The following is a 20,174-nucleotide window of genomic DNA, read 5'->3' as shown; positions in this document are numbered from 1 at the left end:
AATGCTCAGCAACATCAAATGGTACAGTGTAAGTGAAATGTAGGTCACTTACTTTGGCATTTGGAAAGTGTGTCATGGTACATCTTTGGTCTTCATATTTTATCAGTCTCACAAAAAAGATTAACCCAAAGCAAAGCCAGCCAACCCCCTAAAATCTGCTAGTACACTTGCATGTTTAAACACTGGCTCTGATGACAGGTTCAGGGGTAAATATGTACCATGGGGCTGTTCAGCTTCACAGGTTGGTTAATATTAAACAAACACATATTGCAAACTGTGCCTTGTTACGAGGTTGTTTTCTGAGATTCCAGGGGTCAGAGTCAAAACCTCACATTTTTCACCTTTTCCACAGTGCTAATCAATAGTATAACAAGTGAAATAATAGTCTAATACACAGTAACAATACACTTTCAAAGGAAAAAGTGTTGAAGCTAATTTAATTCTATAATCAATTTTGCTAATGTCGTTTCACTTTTGTAAACAAAGAACAATAGAAATACCTTGTATGTTTATAATGCTATATGTCCAATACCTCATTTAACCCTCACAGTAACCTTGTCTAAGTTTCCATTAGACCCAGTATTAAAGAGAAAACTGAGTTCCAGAATATTTGCATGACTTTACTTATTCAAAAAAGACTTATTAAGTAGATATCATATTAGGTATTGAAGATGGAGACAATTCTTTAAATATGCATATATAACAAATACTCACAAATGTTCACTGTGTGCCAGATGCTCTTCTCAATGCCCTACAAATATTAACTTACTTAATCGTCATAACAGCAGTGTGCGGTAGGCACTATTATTATTTCCTTCTTGTAGATGAGGAAACTGAGGCACAGAAATGGCAAATAACTTGCCCAGACAGGATAAAAGGATAAAAGACAGAAGTCAGATTTAAGTCTAGGCAGTGGGGCTCCAGAATCTGTACTATTTAACTCTGTGCTGTGCTGAATAAGACACAGTGTCTGTGTTTGAAGACTTCAGAGTCAAGAAGGGCAGACATGTAAACAAACGTTTTACAGTGCAGCACTTAAGCTCAACAGTGAGGCTTGCAAGAGGCACAAGCAACACAAAGGAGGAAGGGGTTAACTTGACTTATCTAAAGTCTCTCAGCTCCTAGGCGGCAGAGTGGCGATTGGATCCGAGTCCTTGAGTTTGAACTCCAGAGTCAATGTGTTCTCCATTTCACTGGGCAGATCATATTTGAGAAAAAGAGTTTGGAATTACAGTGAGAAAACAATAGCGAACTAAGAGGAACATAGCATCTGAACACAGGATGAAAGCTGAGCTCATCTGAACAGAAAATAAAGGACTGCGCTTTGTAATAAATATAAATACAGACACAGATATAGGTATGCAGATGTCTTTGTTTATATAAGATATAATTAATAAATTAATATGCATATGTATATGTCAACAGAACTCTTGTGAATATCAGCTCAGCTGTAAAGCGCCCGGGTTATCTTAAGGCTTATGGTCTGTCAGAATAAAACGGGGCCAATGTGAGGAGGCAGAAGGAAAGCCAAAAGACATGGAGACACTGATGTCAACCATTCTGGGTGCATAATAGATATTCAAAGATTACTCACTGATGGAATAATTGGTTAATTGACTAATTGATTAAAAACGGGAAAGGGAATTTAAAAAAATACTAAAGACAGCTCATTCCAATTCACATTTGGTGAAAATTTTGCAAGGGGAATTAGTGAAATTGAAACATTCAGAATTGAGATTTCATATCAACATGTCAGAATTTTATGTCCAACATTTCTTTTGGATGACCACTTTGATATTTCTCTGACCTCTTTTTAAGTGTAGTTACTACTTACTGACATTGCTAAGGTTTTTAATCCAAACAATGGCAAAAAAGAGTTCCACAGGGAGAAAGAAATTTGGCTAGTTTGAACTCCAGTCATGTTTATAGTTTACTTTAGGTTTGTAAAATTCCTTGTTTTAATTTACTAAAATAAAAAAAATGTGTACATTTTATCTGCTGCCACCAATAGTTCTGTTGTCACCCTAGGAACTATGTACTATTTTATAAATGAGAAAAAGCTCATAGAGTTTACCAAGTTGTTGATAGTACAGCTAGTAATTAATGGAGTCAGAATTAGAACCCAGATCTTCTGAATCAAAGTCCAGCACTGAGTGTTAGCATAACAGAAGAGAACATTGTTCAGAACAAGAGAAGACTTTCAATCGGGTGTCAGAAGACTTCTCATGTAGATAAAAAGGGATAAACAGAAAGTTTCAAGACAAAAACAGTGAAGCTCCTCTCAGGATTCCTCAGAAAAGCTAATGGTGAAAGTCTTAAGTAAACATCAAATGAAATGCCATCAGCCTTTAATTTAAAGAGAAAGAAAAGATGCAAGCAAAACTATTTAAGTCAGTAAGATTGTCTTATTCACATGTAAAAATCAGACTACCCATCCAAATAAGCACGAATCAATCTTTCAATTGTTACTTTTGACACTATACAAGACCCTATTAAGAAATAATTAAGGAATATAAATGCTTGCAAATTAAGATATTAATATTACTGGAAAATTGCTCATATATAATTAACAAGTATTGATCTTCACCTAAGTAGATTTTAAAATAATTAAGACAAATTGAAATATGTGGAATTTTAGAGTCTAACTTAAAAAATCAACTTCAAATATCTAGGAAGGAAGAGTCAGGATTTCTATAGTTAAAGATTCAACTCCTATAAAACTTGCAATTAACTATTTTTTGACATAGTTTACATCATTTGAAACAAAATACTTCATGAACCTAAGCTTTTCTGTTCTTAGCCTAATACAACAATCCTGATGGTCCAAACACAAAGCAGAAGCCCAGGTCCACATAAACTCTCTAGGGATGCAACGTAGGAAGGATTTGCCTCATGCTACCCGGGTGGTTTTCACTGTTAGTCGTAACCTTTATTATCACAATTTCAACAAAACACATTTTCTTCAAATATCTGAAATCTCGAGCTCTATGTGGAGCTGCTGAGCTGGACTTCTTTTATGAACTCATATGAATTAAACATAACAAAGAAAAGACATGGTATCCACAGCCCTCTGTGATCCCTGCAGTGACCTTTCCAGTGGTGTTTTCCATTCTTTCAGAAACACCCAGCTGCCAGGAACTGCTTCTTGCCTCCTTGCCTTTGCTTGTGCTATCTGCTCTGCCTGCAGTCTGCTCCCCATCGCATTTCTCCTGCCAACCTTCTATTTGTTCTTTCGGCTTTAGCCCAGCTGTCACTTCCTCCAGAAGCTTCTCTGCCCCTCGCAAGCTGAGTTGGGTACCACACTTCTCCTACCCCTCAGATGCCATGGACATTTTGTGCATCCTGTTACATATTATATGCCCATTTTTCTCAACAATATTTTGAGATCTATTTAGAATATCTCTTGCAGATGGGGAAAAAACAATCGATTTTTTTCCATTCTTTCAGAACAAACTGGAGATGTATAATTTTATCTAGATTCTAAATAGCTCACAAATGCCCATTCAGAATCAAAGACTTTTTAAGGGAGTTGATTGTTTGCTGGTTAAGTACCCCAAAATAGAGATTTAGCTAGTGGCTAATGCCCAAAATTTGATTAACAATTGTTGAAAAACCTACAATAGGAACTCTTTGTTTTGTTACTTTTGTTTCTAATTCTGTTTATTCTTTTTTGATAATAAAAGTAATCCGTATTTTTTAAAGGTTAGCCGGCTAATATAGATGAAATAAACTAAACACTATCTACATTTCCACATTTTGGAAATAACCACGATTAACATTTTGATATACACGATTTCTCTTTGCATCTATTTTATATGTTGTGTACATAATTTTTATTTTATTTATTTATTTATTTATTTATTATTTATATTATACTTTAAGTTCTGGAGTACATGTGGAGAATGTGCAGTTTTGTTACATAGGTATACACATGCCATGGTGGTTTGCCACACCCATCAACCTGTCACCTACATTAGGTATTTCTCCTAATGTAATTATCCCTCCCCTAGTCCCCTATCCCTCGACAGGCACCGGTGTGTGATGTTCTCCTCCCTATGTCCATGTATTCTCATTGTTCAGCTCCCACTTATGAGTGAGAACAACATAATCTTCAAAACAACATAGGGACCTTATTATTATTAGATTTTTCTATCTCACCATTTAAAACTTATTTTAACTATAATTTCCCTATGTCCTAATTTATTTGAACACAACATTTGTAATTACTGCTTAATATTGAAGTAAGGCAGCTCTCTCTAAAGCAACTAATGGGTCCTTGCATATAGCATGAATATTGACTGTTTCACAATTGGTTCTGAGGCTAAGAAGAAACTACTGCATTTTAATACATAGCAGAACCCTTCAACTGAATATTAGAATGTCTCTCGCTGCAACCTCATACATAAGTTTTAAAGAAAGATTTTGAATGCACAAATTGAATCAGTGCCTGTAATAAAGATTTTCATTCATTCAGTGTTTATATAATACCTATTATACACAAGGCATAGTCTAATATTAATCAAGGTAAACAAGAAAAGAGATTACTTATAAACATACTTGATTACATCTAAACATACTTGATTCCATCCCAAACCTAAATATACCATCTGCCCAAAGTCTGCCCTCTGCTGCTGTCCCACCGAATGAAGTCAAAACGTTTACTTTTCTGAGTAGAAATTGCATTCTATTCTGAATTTACTTTTTCCTATATTCAAAGAAAGCCTGGTGCTACCAATTTTATACCCAGCCTTCCAGGAATTATAATTCCTAACTCAAGCAGCCATAAAGTACAAAACGCTCAGTTAATGTTCCCATGCTGGGCACTGCAAACTCCTGTGGCAAAGAATGAGTGCATTAGGCAACAAGTGTCCCTGTGAAGGGCTCTGACTACACCATGGCCCTACCCTGGAAGTTGCTTGGAGTCCAGCAGTAGAAATAAGCTTTGCAGGCAGAAGCATGCCCTCTTCTCTGCCGAGGAGTCCTGACTCGGAAATCCTCCCGAGTTCATTAAAAAGTGAATTAGGAAATGTCAATGACACTATTATTATAGTGTCTCTATAATAATATCTCTCTCTGCTCATATTCCTTTGAAAGACATTTTCTAGTGAATATGCATTTCTTATTTCAACATTCTGGATAGGATAGTAAAAAGGCCAGCCTGAACATATTTTTGGTTAGTAGGGATACTGATTCTTTGAAGCATACGTTCACATTATCACCAGTTAGAAGGGCCCCCTTGCTTTTAAAGTCTAGCCACACAGCATACTGGGTCACAGCTTAAATTACCAAAAGTCCAAATTTAAGCAAGATGATAACAGGTTTACAAAGTCCAATCACTAATGAAATTACAAAATCAAAATGCATCAAAATTGTTCTGGTAGGGACAGGCAGGAATGTGAAAGACAGCCATGGAAATTAATATGCTGTGATCTAAGAAGAATGTAATTTTTTTAAACTATCAATTGCTATGAACTAGAAAGAGAGTCAACCCAGCCCAGCACTGCTATAATATGTATTCTGTATGAAGAACTTTACATTAACAAGGTGAGTCAGTTTTCAGGAAGTATTGTTATTATAATTATATATCTCTTAGCAGTTCTGTTTTCTCAAGCAGGCATTTTAAAGACTAGAAATTATTCTTTAAAGCAAGGCTCTAAAAGTTCTAATTTAACATTTAGAATTTCAGTACATTATTTAAGTTGTAATCACTCATAAGTCTTATAGACCTTGTTACATTATATTTCTGCTTAGGTAGAAGTCTGAAATGAACTTGTGATACTTTTCCCTGTATCATTTCAGTGTGGGATCAATAAATGAAATGGACCAGAAGGATCTTTTTCAAAGGTGAAAGGCAGAGGCAAAATATAGACATCATGGGCTGTTGTCTAACCAGAATTTTTTAAATTTAATTTTCTTGTTTTGTCAGCCGAGAGTAAAAGCAATTTTCTATTTAGGTCTGTGACAAAGTCAATAAATTTGTCAACCTGAACCAACCTTGTTTGCTAATTTTGCAACATAGTAGTTGACTATTCAAACATTTCCAAAATGCTCCATTATATAACTGTAAAGGTGGTTTAGGTTGGGTAGAAGAGAGTGGCATGCGATCAACTAAGCAATTTCCTCAAAACTCATGGGTCATTGCATTTCACTTGGTGAGGTTTCTGAGAATGGAAAATCAGAGCCTCTCCCAGGGGCCTGGGCTGAAAATCCTTTAGGGCTTCATATTTGAGAGGGTCTCAACTCTAGATTTTTTGAAAGTATCATCAAATGAGCCTAATCCTATAGTCATTTGTATTGTATGTGTGTTGAGATGTTATTTTGTTAAGTAGAAATATTTAAAATGCACTACATTTTAGTAATCCCATTTTGGATTAAAACAATTTAAAGATATATATGCATATCTGGTGTCTTAAAAAATAGAAGTGGCTCAGGCTTCCATGGAAATCTGAGAGGCTTTGCCAAGGTGAATTAGAAAATTATTAATCTTTACTTCTCTGTTTGCAATTACTTTGATATGTGGCTTTTGGGGGATAACACTACATTATCTCTTCTTTTATTTCTAATTTTTTATTTTGTAAGTTGAGGTTAATAATTATAGAACCATGTAAAGAGATACCTATAGTATACCTATGTTTTCATTACTCTACAAGTGATAAAAATAATATGGTAGCCCAGGTATAGAAGTGCTTGACTCCCCTTCATCATGGCAGAGAATTCTGCTATTTGAATAATTTAGGAAGATTTCTGTAACATTTTTTTTTTTTATTTTTTTTTTTGAGACGGAGTCTCGCTCTGTCGCCCAGCCGGGAGTGCAGTGGCCGGATCTCGGCTCACCGCAAGCTCCGCCTCCCGGGTTTACGCCATTCTCCTGCCTCAGCCTCCCGAGTAGCTGGGACTACAGATGCTCGCCACCTCGCCCGGCTATTTTTTTGTATTTTTTTTACTAGAGACGGGGTTTCACCGGGTTAGCCAGGATGGTCTCGATCTCCTGACCTCGTGATCCGCCCGTCTCGGCCTCCCAAAGTGCTGGGATTACAGGCTTGAGCCACCGCGCCCGGCCTCTGTAACATTTTTCTATGGATTATCTCTATTTTTCTTTCTTTCTTTTTCTTTTTTTTGCAAATATCTATATTAAAAGAGAAATAAAATGAAGAATTTGAAGTGCCAAAACAATGGCATCAAAAAAGATCACAAATTCTCTTTAATGCTGTAAGTCTGAAAACCAAAAGGCAGATGGCAAATCTATATTAAAAAGAAGTAATCAAAATATTGCTTCTTTCTGCAGTCCTGCTAATATCTTCCACTTTTTAGGAAAGACCTGGGAGGTCAGATAGACATTTACCTACGATGTGATAAAAAAATCAATTAGATTTTGAGTTTATGAATCTATAATGAAAGGTAACTAGTTGGAGAATAAGGCATCATAAATACAATGTCGTATAGAAAAGTTAACAAGAAATGGAAGCAAGAAAAAAAGGGAGATGACCTAAAGGGAAACTGAAGTGAGAGCAAAGAAAAGCAATGAATACAGAAACAAAGGCATTACAAAAGTATTAAAAAATAGGTAATTTGGTTCTTAGTCACTACTGTTTCTAAACGTCTTCTTCCAATTTGGCTACAACCAAATTCTATTTTCAAATATTATTTTGTCCTATGACTAAATTAGAAATTTGTGTATAGTCATGATGAGAACAACAGGTTATCTCTCCCAATGTCATTGCGAAATACCCTGATGTTCTAAGAGATTTTTTTTTATTTATTTGTTGACTAATTTTAACTTGATCCCACTGTAACTTTCTCTTTAAGGACACCTTTGGAGTTAGAAATTTTAAACCATATAATCAATGATTTTAAATAAGTATAAGAAAATTTCTTATTCAATGTACAGGTATAATCTGAATCACTGTATTTTGAGCCAACAGTCTTGTATTTTCAATAGATAACATTACATTGGGATGTACATTCTAAGACCTTCTTTGTACTATTTGAAGATGATAGTCATAGATTGATGAAAGGGGTGTGGAAATGAATGAATTATCACCATACTCTCTTACTCTATGTAAGGAAAATGAAGATTTTTATTGCTTGTTCTTGTTTTTCTTAAAATGATCACTTAAAATTCATAGCATTGTGAGCTAGTGAACGTGATAAAAAGAAATAGGAATACAAGAAAAAGATTCAAATTACCATTGGCTCCAATTTAAATTTTGTTCATTTGTCCACCTTTCCTTCTGCCATTATTCTCAGATAGGCAAACATCACCAAACCCAAACTATCAGCCAACCTTCCTAGTGGCCTCCCTGTACCTACCTGCACCTCCACCCCCACCTCCATCCCATCATCTCTCCTACATTTTTACTGTGCTGATTTTCTTACTTTCTTCAGAAGCTTTCAAAAGATCTTCATCACTAAAAATCTGAGTTCCCTAGACTTAACACCTTTTGCAGTCTGTACTATTCCATTCCGTTCTCCTATTTTGCTCCAGAAGGTCTCTACTGCAGCCAGAATGATTCTCACTGTTGCCAGAATATACTTCTGGCATTTTAATTTTTAGCTTTTAATTTTAATCCAACATGCTAATTTACTGTAACTGTTTAGTATACTTGAAGATCAGAATTACAAGGATATTTTTCATCTAGGATGTCTTTCCTTTTCCTCTCCACCTACTAGGATCTCACATGGACTTTTAAGAGCTGGCTCAAGGTCTGCAGGCTCTCTGAAATCTTCAATGTCCTCAGCCCCTAGGGACTCTTTATTTCCTGGAGTCCTGGAGCATGCTGTGCAGTTCTGCTAACACTAATTAGGTTCTAGTCTGGGAAACCAAGTCTCCCTTTATGTGGATGTATCTTACCCCCAGCCCCTACCCCTATAGACACACAGACCAAATCTCATATATCTATTCATGGTGGCACATATTTGAATTTCTTATGTGAAGGTCAGGTTAAAGTGTTTGTCATCTCATTCCCAGACTTGTTTCATTATTCACTACTTATGTATTTTTCATTTTATTCATTTTTAAGGTCTGCCCATATTCTGATGATTAGCTCTTTCTATCACGATACATGAACCAAGCCTGAGCCTAACTGAATCTGTTGCATGTGCCATGCATTAAAATTCAAATAGCACAAGTCTATTACCAAATGTGCATGAGATTACATTGTGGTATGATTTTAATAAATATTCAAAACATTAAATTATAATGCTTGAGTCTGTGTTGTGCTTATGAAAGAAAAGTTATTGTGAGTTTTGTTGAGAGCAGATCATATATTTCATTAATTTTGGCCACATCTGAAAATGTCAAATGATCTAGGGAAAAAAATAGTCAAACAATTAACCAGATACATTATTATTTTAATTTATTAACTTTTGCCAAATTAGTTTTCATGTGTGTATATTTGATTTTTAAGTCAGTGTTAGAAAAGTTTTGTAATAAGAATTTTGCTATGTAGAGTAGGTTTAAAAGAAACATGATTAAACTCTTCAATAGAAGTCTCTAATGTGTGCTTTTAATTTTTATCCAATGCTAATTTACTATAATTATTTACTATACTTGAAGATCAGAATTACAACAAAGCCAAAGCTTACAATTTTAGCAAGAGTAAAACTTTAAGGATCTATACATTTATCTCCACCCTATTTTATATGATATTATAATTTAATGTAAAATTAACATATTGGAGTGCGTTCATTCTTGTTCGATTGACCCACTATCAAATGAAATTTTAACAGAATAGATTTGATTTTCTAACAATTATTGCAATTTTTTGCATGGTTAATCTTATATTTTTCTGATAACTGCAAACAGAAAGAAGTCTTAAATTGGAAGCATCACTATTAAATGATGGAAATAGAAATTTTAAAAGAATTTTTTTGAGATTTCTCTACCATTAAAATTGGTACATTTGTTATTATCACTGTTCCCCTAGACCATAATACTTCTCATCTAATAAAAGACAAAACTATGGGGTAACTCTAAAAAATAGACAATGAGCTAAGAGACAAGTAAAAGTAAGTTTACTATACTAAGCAGTTAATAGACCAAACAGGCACATTTGGAAAGGAAAAAAAAATAGTTAACTACACATTTTGTTTAATGTTTAATGTTTTGCATCGACTTAAGAATGTTTTACTCAAGGAGCAATGTTTAGTTTTCTTTTATAGAAATAGGAATTGACACATCTGCTGTAATCTAGCATTGCTTCTGATTGGTTATTAGATTGTTCATTCATGTCATAAATACTTAAAAGGCAAAGAACTCTCAATTCTTGATTGGTTTGTGATTTGTTTCTCTTGCCTCACTTTCAGAGTAGTGTCTAGTTGATACATCTTAATAGCAGAATAAATAAATGATTTGCCAACATATACAATATGGTAGAGTTAAAAACTCTACCTCTGTCTACCTCTGACATGTGGAGAGCCAAGTAGATTTTTTTTTAATGGAGAAAATAGCTACTTAAAAATTCTTTTAAAATGCCAAACAGCCTTTTGCCTACTCAGCACACTGCCTTTGGTGTAAGAGTGGTGGCTGATATTGGCCTGTGATTTCCAGCTTCATGGCATCTTGGGTACTGTTTGGAAGTGTTTGTTATTCTGTAAAATTTTTTCTGAAAAGGTCAACAACTCAAAAGAAAATAACTCTTTCACTATGTAATCAATATTTTCTGGAGATTTTGATTATAATGTTTCATTAAACAATCTGACCTCATAACTATTGTTATTGTATTGTTTTACTTTGACTTCAACTCATAAGTCTTTTGAAAAAGGAATATTTCTGTATTCATCAGTCAACCAACCTAGTAGAATTTTAATAGAGAATGACACCAACCATGCTAAAACTTCCAGTGATTATTTTATTGTATAAAAGCCAAAATTCTAAAAGCAAATAGAAATTGGTGTAACTGATGTTTAATCCAAATGTACAACGGTAAACTGACTTAGCTTCTCTTTTTTTTTTTCAAGAGCTGACGCAAGTTGGACAGAAGGAGGTGTTGGGGTGAGGTGGTGGTGTTGATTGGCTTGTCTCGTTCACTCCCACTGGTCTTTAAATCAATGTCTAGATCTCTAAAGGTTCATAGAAGTTAAAGCTGTTACACAGGACTGCCATTCCAAACAAGTCAGGAAAGCCTGCACAGGACTGGATAAATAATTAAGGTACAGCCGTTTTTACGTGAATATTTGCAGTGCTAAAATAATGCTTACTTTCTTATTTTTATTGTGTTGATTGTTTATTCATTACAAATTAAAATGTTTGAAAATACTAACTTCTTTTTCTCATTTTAGAAATGACCAATTCAGTACAATGTCAAACACTGAAATTATTTACCCAGGTCCTGATTGCAGTTTTCTTTTGCAGATAATTTTAGGTTTAAGCATAAAATTAGGACAGTGAATAATAAGAAAGGGAAACATTGCAAATACAACCAGTAAAATGTGTTTAGTTATTTATATCTCCATGTTGATCATGGACTGTAATGAAGAATTGACACAATTTGTCTTAGGAAAAAATATGAAAGTTTGGAAGTACATTCACAATATTACTCTATTAAAGATTTTTGTTTATCTTGAAAACAAACAAAAAACTCACAAAATTTTTGACTAATCAAAGAAGGAACATCACTTTAGTGCAGCACATGTGAATGGCTAAGAGTTTGGGCTGCACCATTATCAAATGAAAAAGAAAAACTGTTGTGTCTTACCTTTTCTTCTTAATTTGACCATTTTAGTTAAGGAGTATTTTTAGAACAAAGTTACTAAAAGAAACTAGGGAATTGAATGGAATATAAGCCTAACTTTAGATTTTGAAGGAGTAGAGTCAGTTATCTAAAAGTAGAGGTGTTCTCCTCAAATTTATTAATCAGACAGAGGAGAATTCCCAGTGGATTTACGTATTCCTATACCTTGAGTATCTTAGAGAGCATATGTGGATGGTTTTAGTTAAATGCCCAGGGTATAGTAAAACTAAGAGTGTTTTGTAACTCAGTGGAAGAATATTTGAATTGATGATATATATCACATTCATGAACACTGGGCTAAAAGTTTTAGTTTTGACAAAGTAAAGAAATTTAGGTGTGTTTTTAATAAAAGATTGCCATTTAGTTTATAATTCAAGATCCTCCAGTTCCGATTTATATTTAGATAGTGTTCTGGGATTTTCTTGAAAGTATTTACATTTATACTCCTAAGAAGTATGTAAGCAACATTTAAGATCTGAAAAATGTAGCTTTAATGACTCAACTTTTGAGTTTTCTTTAAACATGTTATACAGTGTGCTTTAAGGTTATTGGAGCTATTTTTTAGTTATGTGAATTAGTTTAAAGAAAGTGAAAATAATTATTCCAGAGAAAAAGTACCTCTGGGAGTGGTCCAGTTACTATTATAATGAATGGAACTTACTGCATCCAGAGTTCATGACAGATTAGGTATCATGCATTAAAATGTGGAGCATAAAGAGTTCACTATGTTAATATCATGTATGCTACATATCCCTGTGCATTCTGGAAACTACTGTTTGGGAAAATATGAACTAAAATTTATGTGGCAATTTATGTTTAAGATTACTATATTTTCTTCTAAGATCAGAGCTAGAAAGTCTGTAAACAAAATCGCATATTCAAATCTTATGACCAGTCCTTTATACCTCATCAAATGGATGCTTTAATTCTTATATTAGCAAGCATGTAATCTTTTCAGCAATGGGAAAATACCCAGTAGTTGGTTATTTATCTTAACTTTTCTAGTTTTTCCTAGATATTACCTGTAAGCTATATCTGAGTGGGGGGGGGGGAAGGAAATGCTAAAATATTAGCACTAGCAATGGGAAATAGTCAAGTAAGTACAGTTCTTCTGTTATTGTTGGTTTCTTCTTTAAGAGCTACCTCAGACTGAATACTTTTATGGAAGCTAATTTCTGTGAGAACTCATGCTATAGACCAACAAGCGCTCTCACTGACAAAATATGACAAGAATGGCATTGTTGGGGAAATTAAGAGAATTTAATATAAAGGTAATATTAGATTGTAGTGTGAAAGCTACATTCATTTATCTGTGGTACAGTGTGGATGTAGATTTAAATAAGTTCCTTGTATACAAGATGATTTGGCTTTTAGAAGTTGCATGACCCTTGCTCAACCAAAGGGTAAATGATAGGTGAGGCTATCTGCTACCTAAACCTAAATTTCAAAGTGAATTTGTCAGTACTGGGTAGGCATGAAAGATGAGACAGATAGCAATGCTGGGAAATCTGCTCTGGCAATATTAGCTCCCTTTTTCACTTTCACTTATCAGGTAAAATAAATGTTTACAGTAACTAGGGAAGGTCAGAACTTTTGCTTCTCGACTCAAGGACTGTTTCGCTTTCCAGATTTGATATCTTTCTTTGAAGTTGAACCATATAGGTAAAATTTAAGAAATTTACTATTTTGACACTCTTACACCCTGAATGTCTTAGGCACCCATCCAAAGAACAAGACATTACAATGTTTAATAATTAGAATTTGGATATAAAGAATTAACTACTCAGACACTTAGATACCTTTTAATAAATATGATAAAAATGAAATTATTCTAATATGATAATATTCTAAATACTTGGTTTCAAGTTTTGACTTTGTATTTTCATGAAGAGTGAATTGAATTAACAATGCAGTTGAGCACTGCTGTGCTGGAAAATCCAGTCTGTTTCTGCAAGACCTCTTTGTATCACAGAGAAACTTAACTTTAATGAGGAGAAGGGCTAGACTACAGAAAATTCTGTTGAACTCAATTTGACTTTTCTTTTAGAAGCGTTTTGAACATTCTCTGTGCAACAAAACTATTCTTTCTCCTGGCAATCAGAGGAGAGCATTTTCATTTCATTTTGAAGCATTATCCTATAAAACTGTAATCAAAAAGCATACCTCTATCTATTAATATAACACAGATCATATAAAATTGCACTTATCTTAGTGGAATGTAACACTAGGCACTGTGTTAGATGCCAGGAATATGTAGAATACACAACCCCAGCACCATTCCTATTCTCATGAAGTTTCCTGCCTAAGACAGCTAATTATCAAATAGGCAACTAAAAGAGTAAGTAGAAAGTGTGATAAATACTACGCAGGGGAGGAAAGCATATAGTGGCAGATGTAGTGTAATGTGGGGTCAGAGAAGGACACTCTGACCAATTGGCCTTTAAAGATTTTCAGGTTGGTTTAGTTAACATTAGGAGGGACCTGGCTAAGAATGTGGGGAACGGCAGTCCAAGCAGAGGGAACAGTGCCTTAAGAGGTCCTGCAGTGGCAATGGGGAGATGAAAGAAGCCCAGTATATTCAGATGGGATTCAGTATGAGATGAAAGAGCCATGTCTGGGTTGAAGTATATAGAGCTTCCAGTGTATTAGGAAATTTGACTTTCGTCTAAAAGTGATGACAAAATCACAATAGGGCCTTCAGTAGGGCAGCCATTCAGAATAACATAGTGGTCATGGAGATAGAAGTGGATGAATTCTAAATAAATGTTGAAAGAAGGACTGATAGGACTTGGTGATACACTGGACATGAGTAGCGGGTGAAGGATAGAGAATGGGACAGGCAGGTCTGCCCAGTGAGCGGTTGGGTGAATGAAGGTACCATGTTCTGAGATGGTAAACAGCAGAAGAATCTATGCCTATGAAAATTTTACGTTTCAATTACAGTATTTGCCAGCAATATTCTTTTCTATCCTACTCATGCAACAATTCTTTGATTAATTCAATACATATTTATTCCAAGAAAAAGGTAAAAATATTAATTATATTATGCTCTAAGAGTTTGCTCAAAATCTGTTTTAGTAGGCTGAGTTCCTCAGGTGCAAGGAGTCTGTTTTATTCATCCTCTGTGTCTTCCACAGTTTCTGATTAAATTTTAGCAATTATGATATAGTCTAAAGGCTTCAAGGTATATACTTTGTGCTGTACACAGATGATTCAGAATATTTAGTTTCTCATAATGTGCTAATTCTTTTTGAATTGTGCATTTAACATTGTTCCCTTAAAATAGATCAGTAATATCATCTTCAAAGTTAAGATATAAGCTATGAAAACATGTCCCAACTTTTGTGAGAGCTCCCTTGGCCAAGGCAAAAATGGAATACTTTTTTCTTTTTTTTTGAGACGGAATCTTCCTTTGTCACCCAGGCTGGAATGTAGTGGTGCAATCTCTGCTCACTGCAACCTCCAATCCCGGTTCAAGCCATTCTCCTGCCTCAGCCTCCTGATTAGCTGGGACTACAGGCATGCACCACCACGCCCAGCTAATTTTTGTATTTTTAGTCGAGATGGAGTTTCACCATGTTGGCCAGGCTGGTCTCAAACTCCTGACCTCAGGAGATAGACCCTCCTCAGCCTCCCAAAGCACTGGGATTACAGACGTAAACTACCATGCCCACCCCCAATAAATATTTTATATATGCTAAAACAGTGTAAAATTAGGTCTTAATTTGTGCATTTGTGAAGGGGCACCTACCTCACTCATAATGTTTGTGAGAGTTTTGAGACTTCAAAGTCCTCTTGTAAGTGTCTAATTTTGCATATGAAATACTATGTATGTTTGCAGGTAGATAAAGACATCAATTCAATTCTGATTACTGGAAGAGAGAAAACAGATTTAAATTTATTGAAGGCCTACTATATGCCAAACTTTGACACTCATTATCTCATTTACATTCTCACAACTCTGCTTTGTGGTAAATAATATTACCTTCATTTCATAGAAGATGGAAAAGACAGAAGTTAGTTAATGTAGCCAGGATTTATACCCAGTTTTGCTTACTGCCAAAGCCATAGTTCCTGTTCCCTGATTAGGCTTTAGTCCTCTGTAGTAGAGACAGCAATACAAAGGTGGCATAGCATGGAGGCCACTCAACTTGGTGCCTCCATTAACTCATCTGTACAATGGGAATAAGAAAAAAATTGTACTCACCTGAGAGGACCGCTCTGAAGAATTGATAGACGCAAGGCCTTAAAACAGTGGCTGGCATGTGGTAAGGGCCATATGAGTGTTTGATGTATCTTCTTTAAAAAAATTCTTGGATTAGCATGGCTTAATGCAAATGAAATGAATGAGGTTCTTATTAATATACAAAGTAGAACAGACTGTAACTGAAGCTTCTGGACTGCAGTCATGTATACTAACAGCAGCAAAGATCTCAGCCCCACTGCCCCTTCCTCAGAGAACCCTTCCCTGATCTCCTAGACTAAGTTGGATACTATGAAAGACACTGCTATGGCCCCTTACAGGGGCTGGATAAATTAAGGATGGGGGAAGGAGGGAAGCATGCCAGTCACTGTGACCCACATGTGCAAATGACCTGAGATGTAGAGAACACGGTGAATTTCTGGAATGGAAAGACTAGTGTAGCTAGAACACTAAGGTGAGGAGAGTGTGGAAGGAGATGAGATCAGAGATGTGAGTGGACTAGGTAGAATGTTACTAGGAGTGTTAAGAATTTTGGACTTTATCCTCAGAGTAAAGTGAAGACATTACAGGGTTTTAAGCAAATAAAGGATATCATCTGTGTTGTTGCTGTTATGTTTCAAATATCCCTCTGGCTATGGGATAAAGAATGAATGGTAGGGGCAGTTAAGGAAGGCAAAAGAGAATTCAAGATCAATTAGGAGATTTTTACAGTAGACATGATAGTAGCGTGGACAAGAGTGAAGGTGAAAGAGATGAAAAGAAAAAGACTAACTTGAGAAATACTTCAATTCATTGTAAAAGTCAACCAGGCTTTTGTAAAGAACTGGATGTGGAAGGTAATAAAGAAAAATTTATAATAGAAGGCTCTTATGCTTTTGACTTGAATAACTGGATAAATGGTGACAACATTCTTTGGAGCGGAAACATTGGAAGAAGAGGGCCTATCACAAGTAGACTTTGGACACATTGAATTTAAACTGCTTTTGAGATATATAGATGACATTTAGGCCCCCGAACACATGGAACTCGAGGGCCCAGGAGAAGCCTAGGCTGATGTAACTTGAGGAGTCTTTGTTATATGTATTTGTCGGAGTTCTCCAGAGAAACAGAACCAAGTGGAGATAAATAGATAGACAGACAGGTATAGAGGTATATAGATATAAGATGACATTTATCATGGGAATTGGCTTTCATGATTATGGAGCTAAGAGGTCTCAAAATATAGCATCTGCAAGCTGGAGAGCCGGAAAAGCTGGTGGTATAATTTAATCTGAGGCCGAAGGCTGAGAAACAGGATGCTGCTGGTATAAGTATCAGAATTGCAAGATCTGGGACACAGGAGCTCCAGTGTTCAAGGGCAAGAGAAGGCAGGAGAAGATGGATGTCCTAGCTCAAGCAGAGAGAGTAAATTTGCCCTTTCTCTGCCTTTTTGTTCTATCTGGAACCTGGAGTGGTTGGAGGATGCTCACCTTCAGTGGGGAGAGTGGATCTTTTTTACTCAGTCTATTGATTCAAAAGGTAATCTTTTCCAGAAACACCCTCACAGACACACCCCAATATAAAGTTTTACTTGCTATCTTCCCATCCTTTAACACAGCCACAATGACATATAAAATTAACCATCACATTATATGAAGTCTTGGGAGTGGATTGGAAGAATGGGACTTAAGATCTAGCTTTAAGGAAGTCAAGCAATGAAACTTCACACAAAATCATATTTTTAAAAGGACAAACCACAAAAACTGTGAAAAGTAATAGTGGTGTCATCAGCAAAGAGAAATTTTTGAGAATTCCTGGAAGGCAGAAAGAAGATAGGGTTGGAAAATCTAAGAGAAAAGGAACCAAGATAAGTGTGTTTTTTCCCATAGGGTGCCCTGTAGTTAGCTTCAAGTTAAGTATATATAGACAAAGAGGAGGCATAGATCATGGGTAACCAGTGATCAGATATCCACCAAGGAACCTCAGTTTAGACATGATAGTCTGTTTGGGATACTGTTTTTGACTATAGGATAAAGCTGTGATCCATTCTGTAAAGAAAGCTCAAGGAAGGATGCTAGTATAAGTATTAGGGCCTCTACTGCAGACAAAGAGGTATAACAAGCAGGAATGGAAGCACTACCAAAAAGAAGATACATTAAAATGCTTCACTCCCAGAGTAACCACTCCTGGAGTGGCAGCTGTGTCTGGGAGTGGGATGCTCCTCCCACAGACAAGCAGCAGAAGAGCCGCTTGCACAGAACCTACAACGGAGCAGCCCATCAGTGAAATGGGCCCACACAATTTCAGAGAAGCTCTGAGTACCAGCTGTCCAAGCTAATTAATGCGCTCCGTCATTCACAAATATGAACAGATAACCTAGGACACTCGAAACTAAGGAAAACGAGCAGCATGGAAGAGAAGGACCAAAGGGAACAAACAGAACAACTAACTTCAGAAGAAACATAATTTAGGGAACAAAAGGAACTTCTGAAAACCTCACATCAATATCCTTAGAAAAATCTGAGACAATATTGTATCCATAAAACAAAGAAAGTGATATGAAAAAAGAGAAAGAGGATAAGAGCAAATTATTAGAAATTAAGAGCGTGATTGAGAAAAACAGTCAGCTGACAAGTTGAAAAATGAAACGGATATAGCTGAAGGTGAAATTTGTTATTTTGGATGTGACATTGAGGAAATATTCCTGGACATCGAGCAATAATGAACAGATCGAACATAAACAGAAAAGCTTAGCAATATGGATCAAGAGGTCCAATACCTGATTAATAAGAGTTTTAGGAGCAAACAAAGGGGAAGAAATAGTTTTCTTTTTAAATAGTAGAACTTTTTTTATTTTTAGAAGAACATGTGTCTTCTACAGAAGACAGACACAAGCCTTTTGATTGAATGGGCCCTCTGCATGCTGAGTATGATGAATTTTAAAAGCAACTCACATCTAGTTACGTCGTAATAAAAAGATAAGGATAAAAATTCTAAAATCCTCAGAAAAACATTGATAAGTTATCTATAAAGAAATAAGAACAAGACTCATCTATAGAAGCTAGAGTGGAGAAATTTCTTCAATATTCTAAAGGAAAATGCTTCTGAATCTAGAATTCAAACAATTGATAAAGTTTGAAGGCAAAATAAAGACATTTTCCAACATGAAACAACTCAGAAATTCTATTTACGGACATAGGCTCATTCTGTGAAAAAAGTTATTCAAGGCATTATTTTAGCATAATGCAAAATAAACTGCAGAAAGAAGATAGAATGGCGTTCAAGAAACTAGCAGCTGAGAAAGACTCAGAGGTTGGAGGAGGAAGCCATTCAGAATGAGAAAGAGCATAGAAAATTTGCTTTCAAAGTTTTGGTAATATAGAATTATATTTTATTTGTGTCAAATATCCCACTTTGTCTTTAGGGCATACTATTCATATAATGATAATACTGTAATTGCTGCTTATTGGTTTTACATGTTTAGAAACAACCTACAAGCAAGTTATGACACATTTGTTTCACAGAACAAGATGAAAATATTATGATCTTCAAATTGTAAAAGCATGTTATTAACTAAAATAATTATGAGTGTAGGGGAAGGAAGAAAAGAAAAAGTATGCTAATATCCTTATTTTTTATAGGTAACCAGTCTAAAATCAGCAAACCAAGTCTAAAAAGCTTTAGTGAATTATTTAGATCTAGAATGGCTCATTTTAAATGACAAGCTAAAAGCAGAAACCATCAACAGTGGTTGCTGCTGGGAAGTGAGACTGGTGCTGTGTGAAGAGTGAGAGAAACCTTTGTACTCATTTAGTGAGTTTCTTTTTTTTTTTTTCTCTTAACCATATGCAAGTCTTACTTCTATTCTCTCTTAGCTTTTAACCTGTTTCTTCTTTTTTTTTTTTTTTTTTTTTTTTTTTTTTTTGAGACGGAGTCTCGCTCTGTCGCCCAGGCTGGAGTGCAGTGGCCGGATCTCAGCTCACTGCAAGCCCCGCCTCCCAGGTTCCCGCCATTCTCCTGCTTCAGCCTCCCGAGTAGCTGGGACTACAGGCGCCCGCCACCTCGCCCGGCTAGTTTTTTGTATTTTTTAGTAGAGACGGGGTTTCACCGTGTTAGCCAGGATGGTCTCGATCTTCTGACCTCGTGATCCACCCATCTCGGCCTCCCAAAGTCCTGGGATTACAGGCTTGAGCCACCGCGCCCAGCCTAACCTGTTTCTTTAGATCTTTTATGTACATACACTTAGGCTGCCTTATATT

At 35.6% G+C, this 20,174-nt stretch overlaps 1 protein-coding gene across 6 annotated transcripts in view; it reads left to right on the top strand.

Annotated features, from left to right (window-relative positions):
• Positions 1-20,174, top strand: part of SLC38A4 (solute carrier family 38 member 4) — a 69,108-nt gene that overhangs the window by 17,964 nt on the left and 30,970 nt on the right. For 2 of the 6 annotated variants that reach the window (XM_077953189.1, XM_077953190.1), the window contains exons 1-2: positions 5,308-5,544; positions 10,960-11,151. The exons of 2 other annotated variants lie outside the window; for them this stretch is intronic. The gene's annotated coding sequence lies outside the window, so the exon portion shown is untranslated. Of the gene's footprint in view, positions 1-5,307; positions 5,545-10,959; positions 11,152-20,174 lie in introns of those variants that run through there. 2 more of the 6 variants (XM_015151527.3, XM_015151529.3) reach the window with 1 other exon arrangement.

The sequence above is a fragment of the Macaca mulatta genome, chromosome 11, assembly GCF_049350105.2.
Source record: "Macaca mulatta isolate MMU2019108-1 chromosome 11, T2T-MMU8v2.0, whole genome shotgun sequence".
NCBI classification, from domain to species: domain Eukaryota; kingdom Metazoa; phylum Chordata; class Mammalia; order Primates; family Cercopithecidae; genus Macaca; species Macaca mulatta.
Note: the sequence above shows the minus strand (reverse complement) of the source record. Positions and strands in the feature narration are given on the sequence as shown.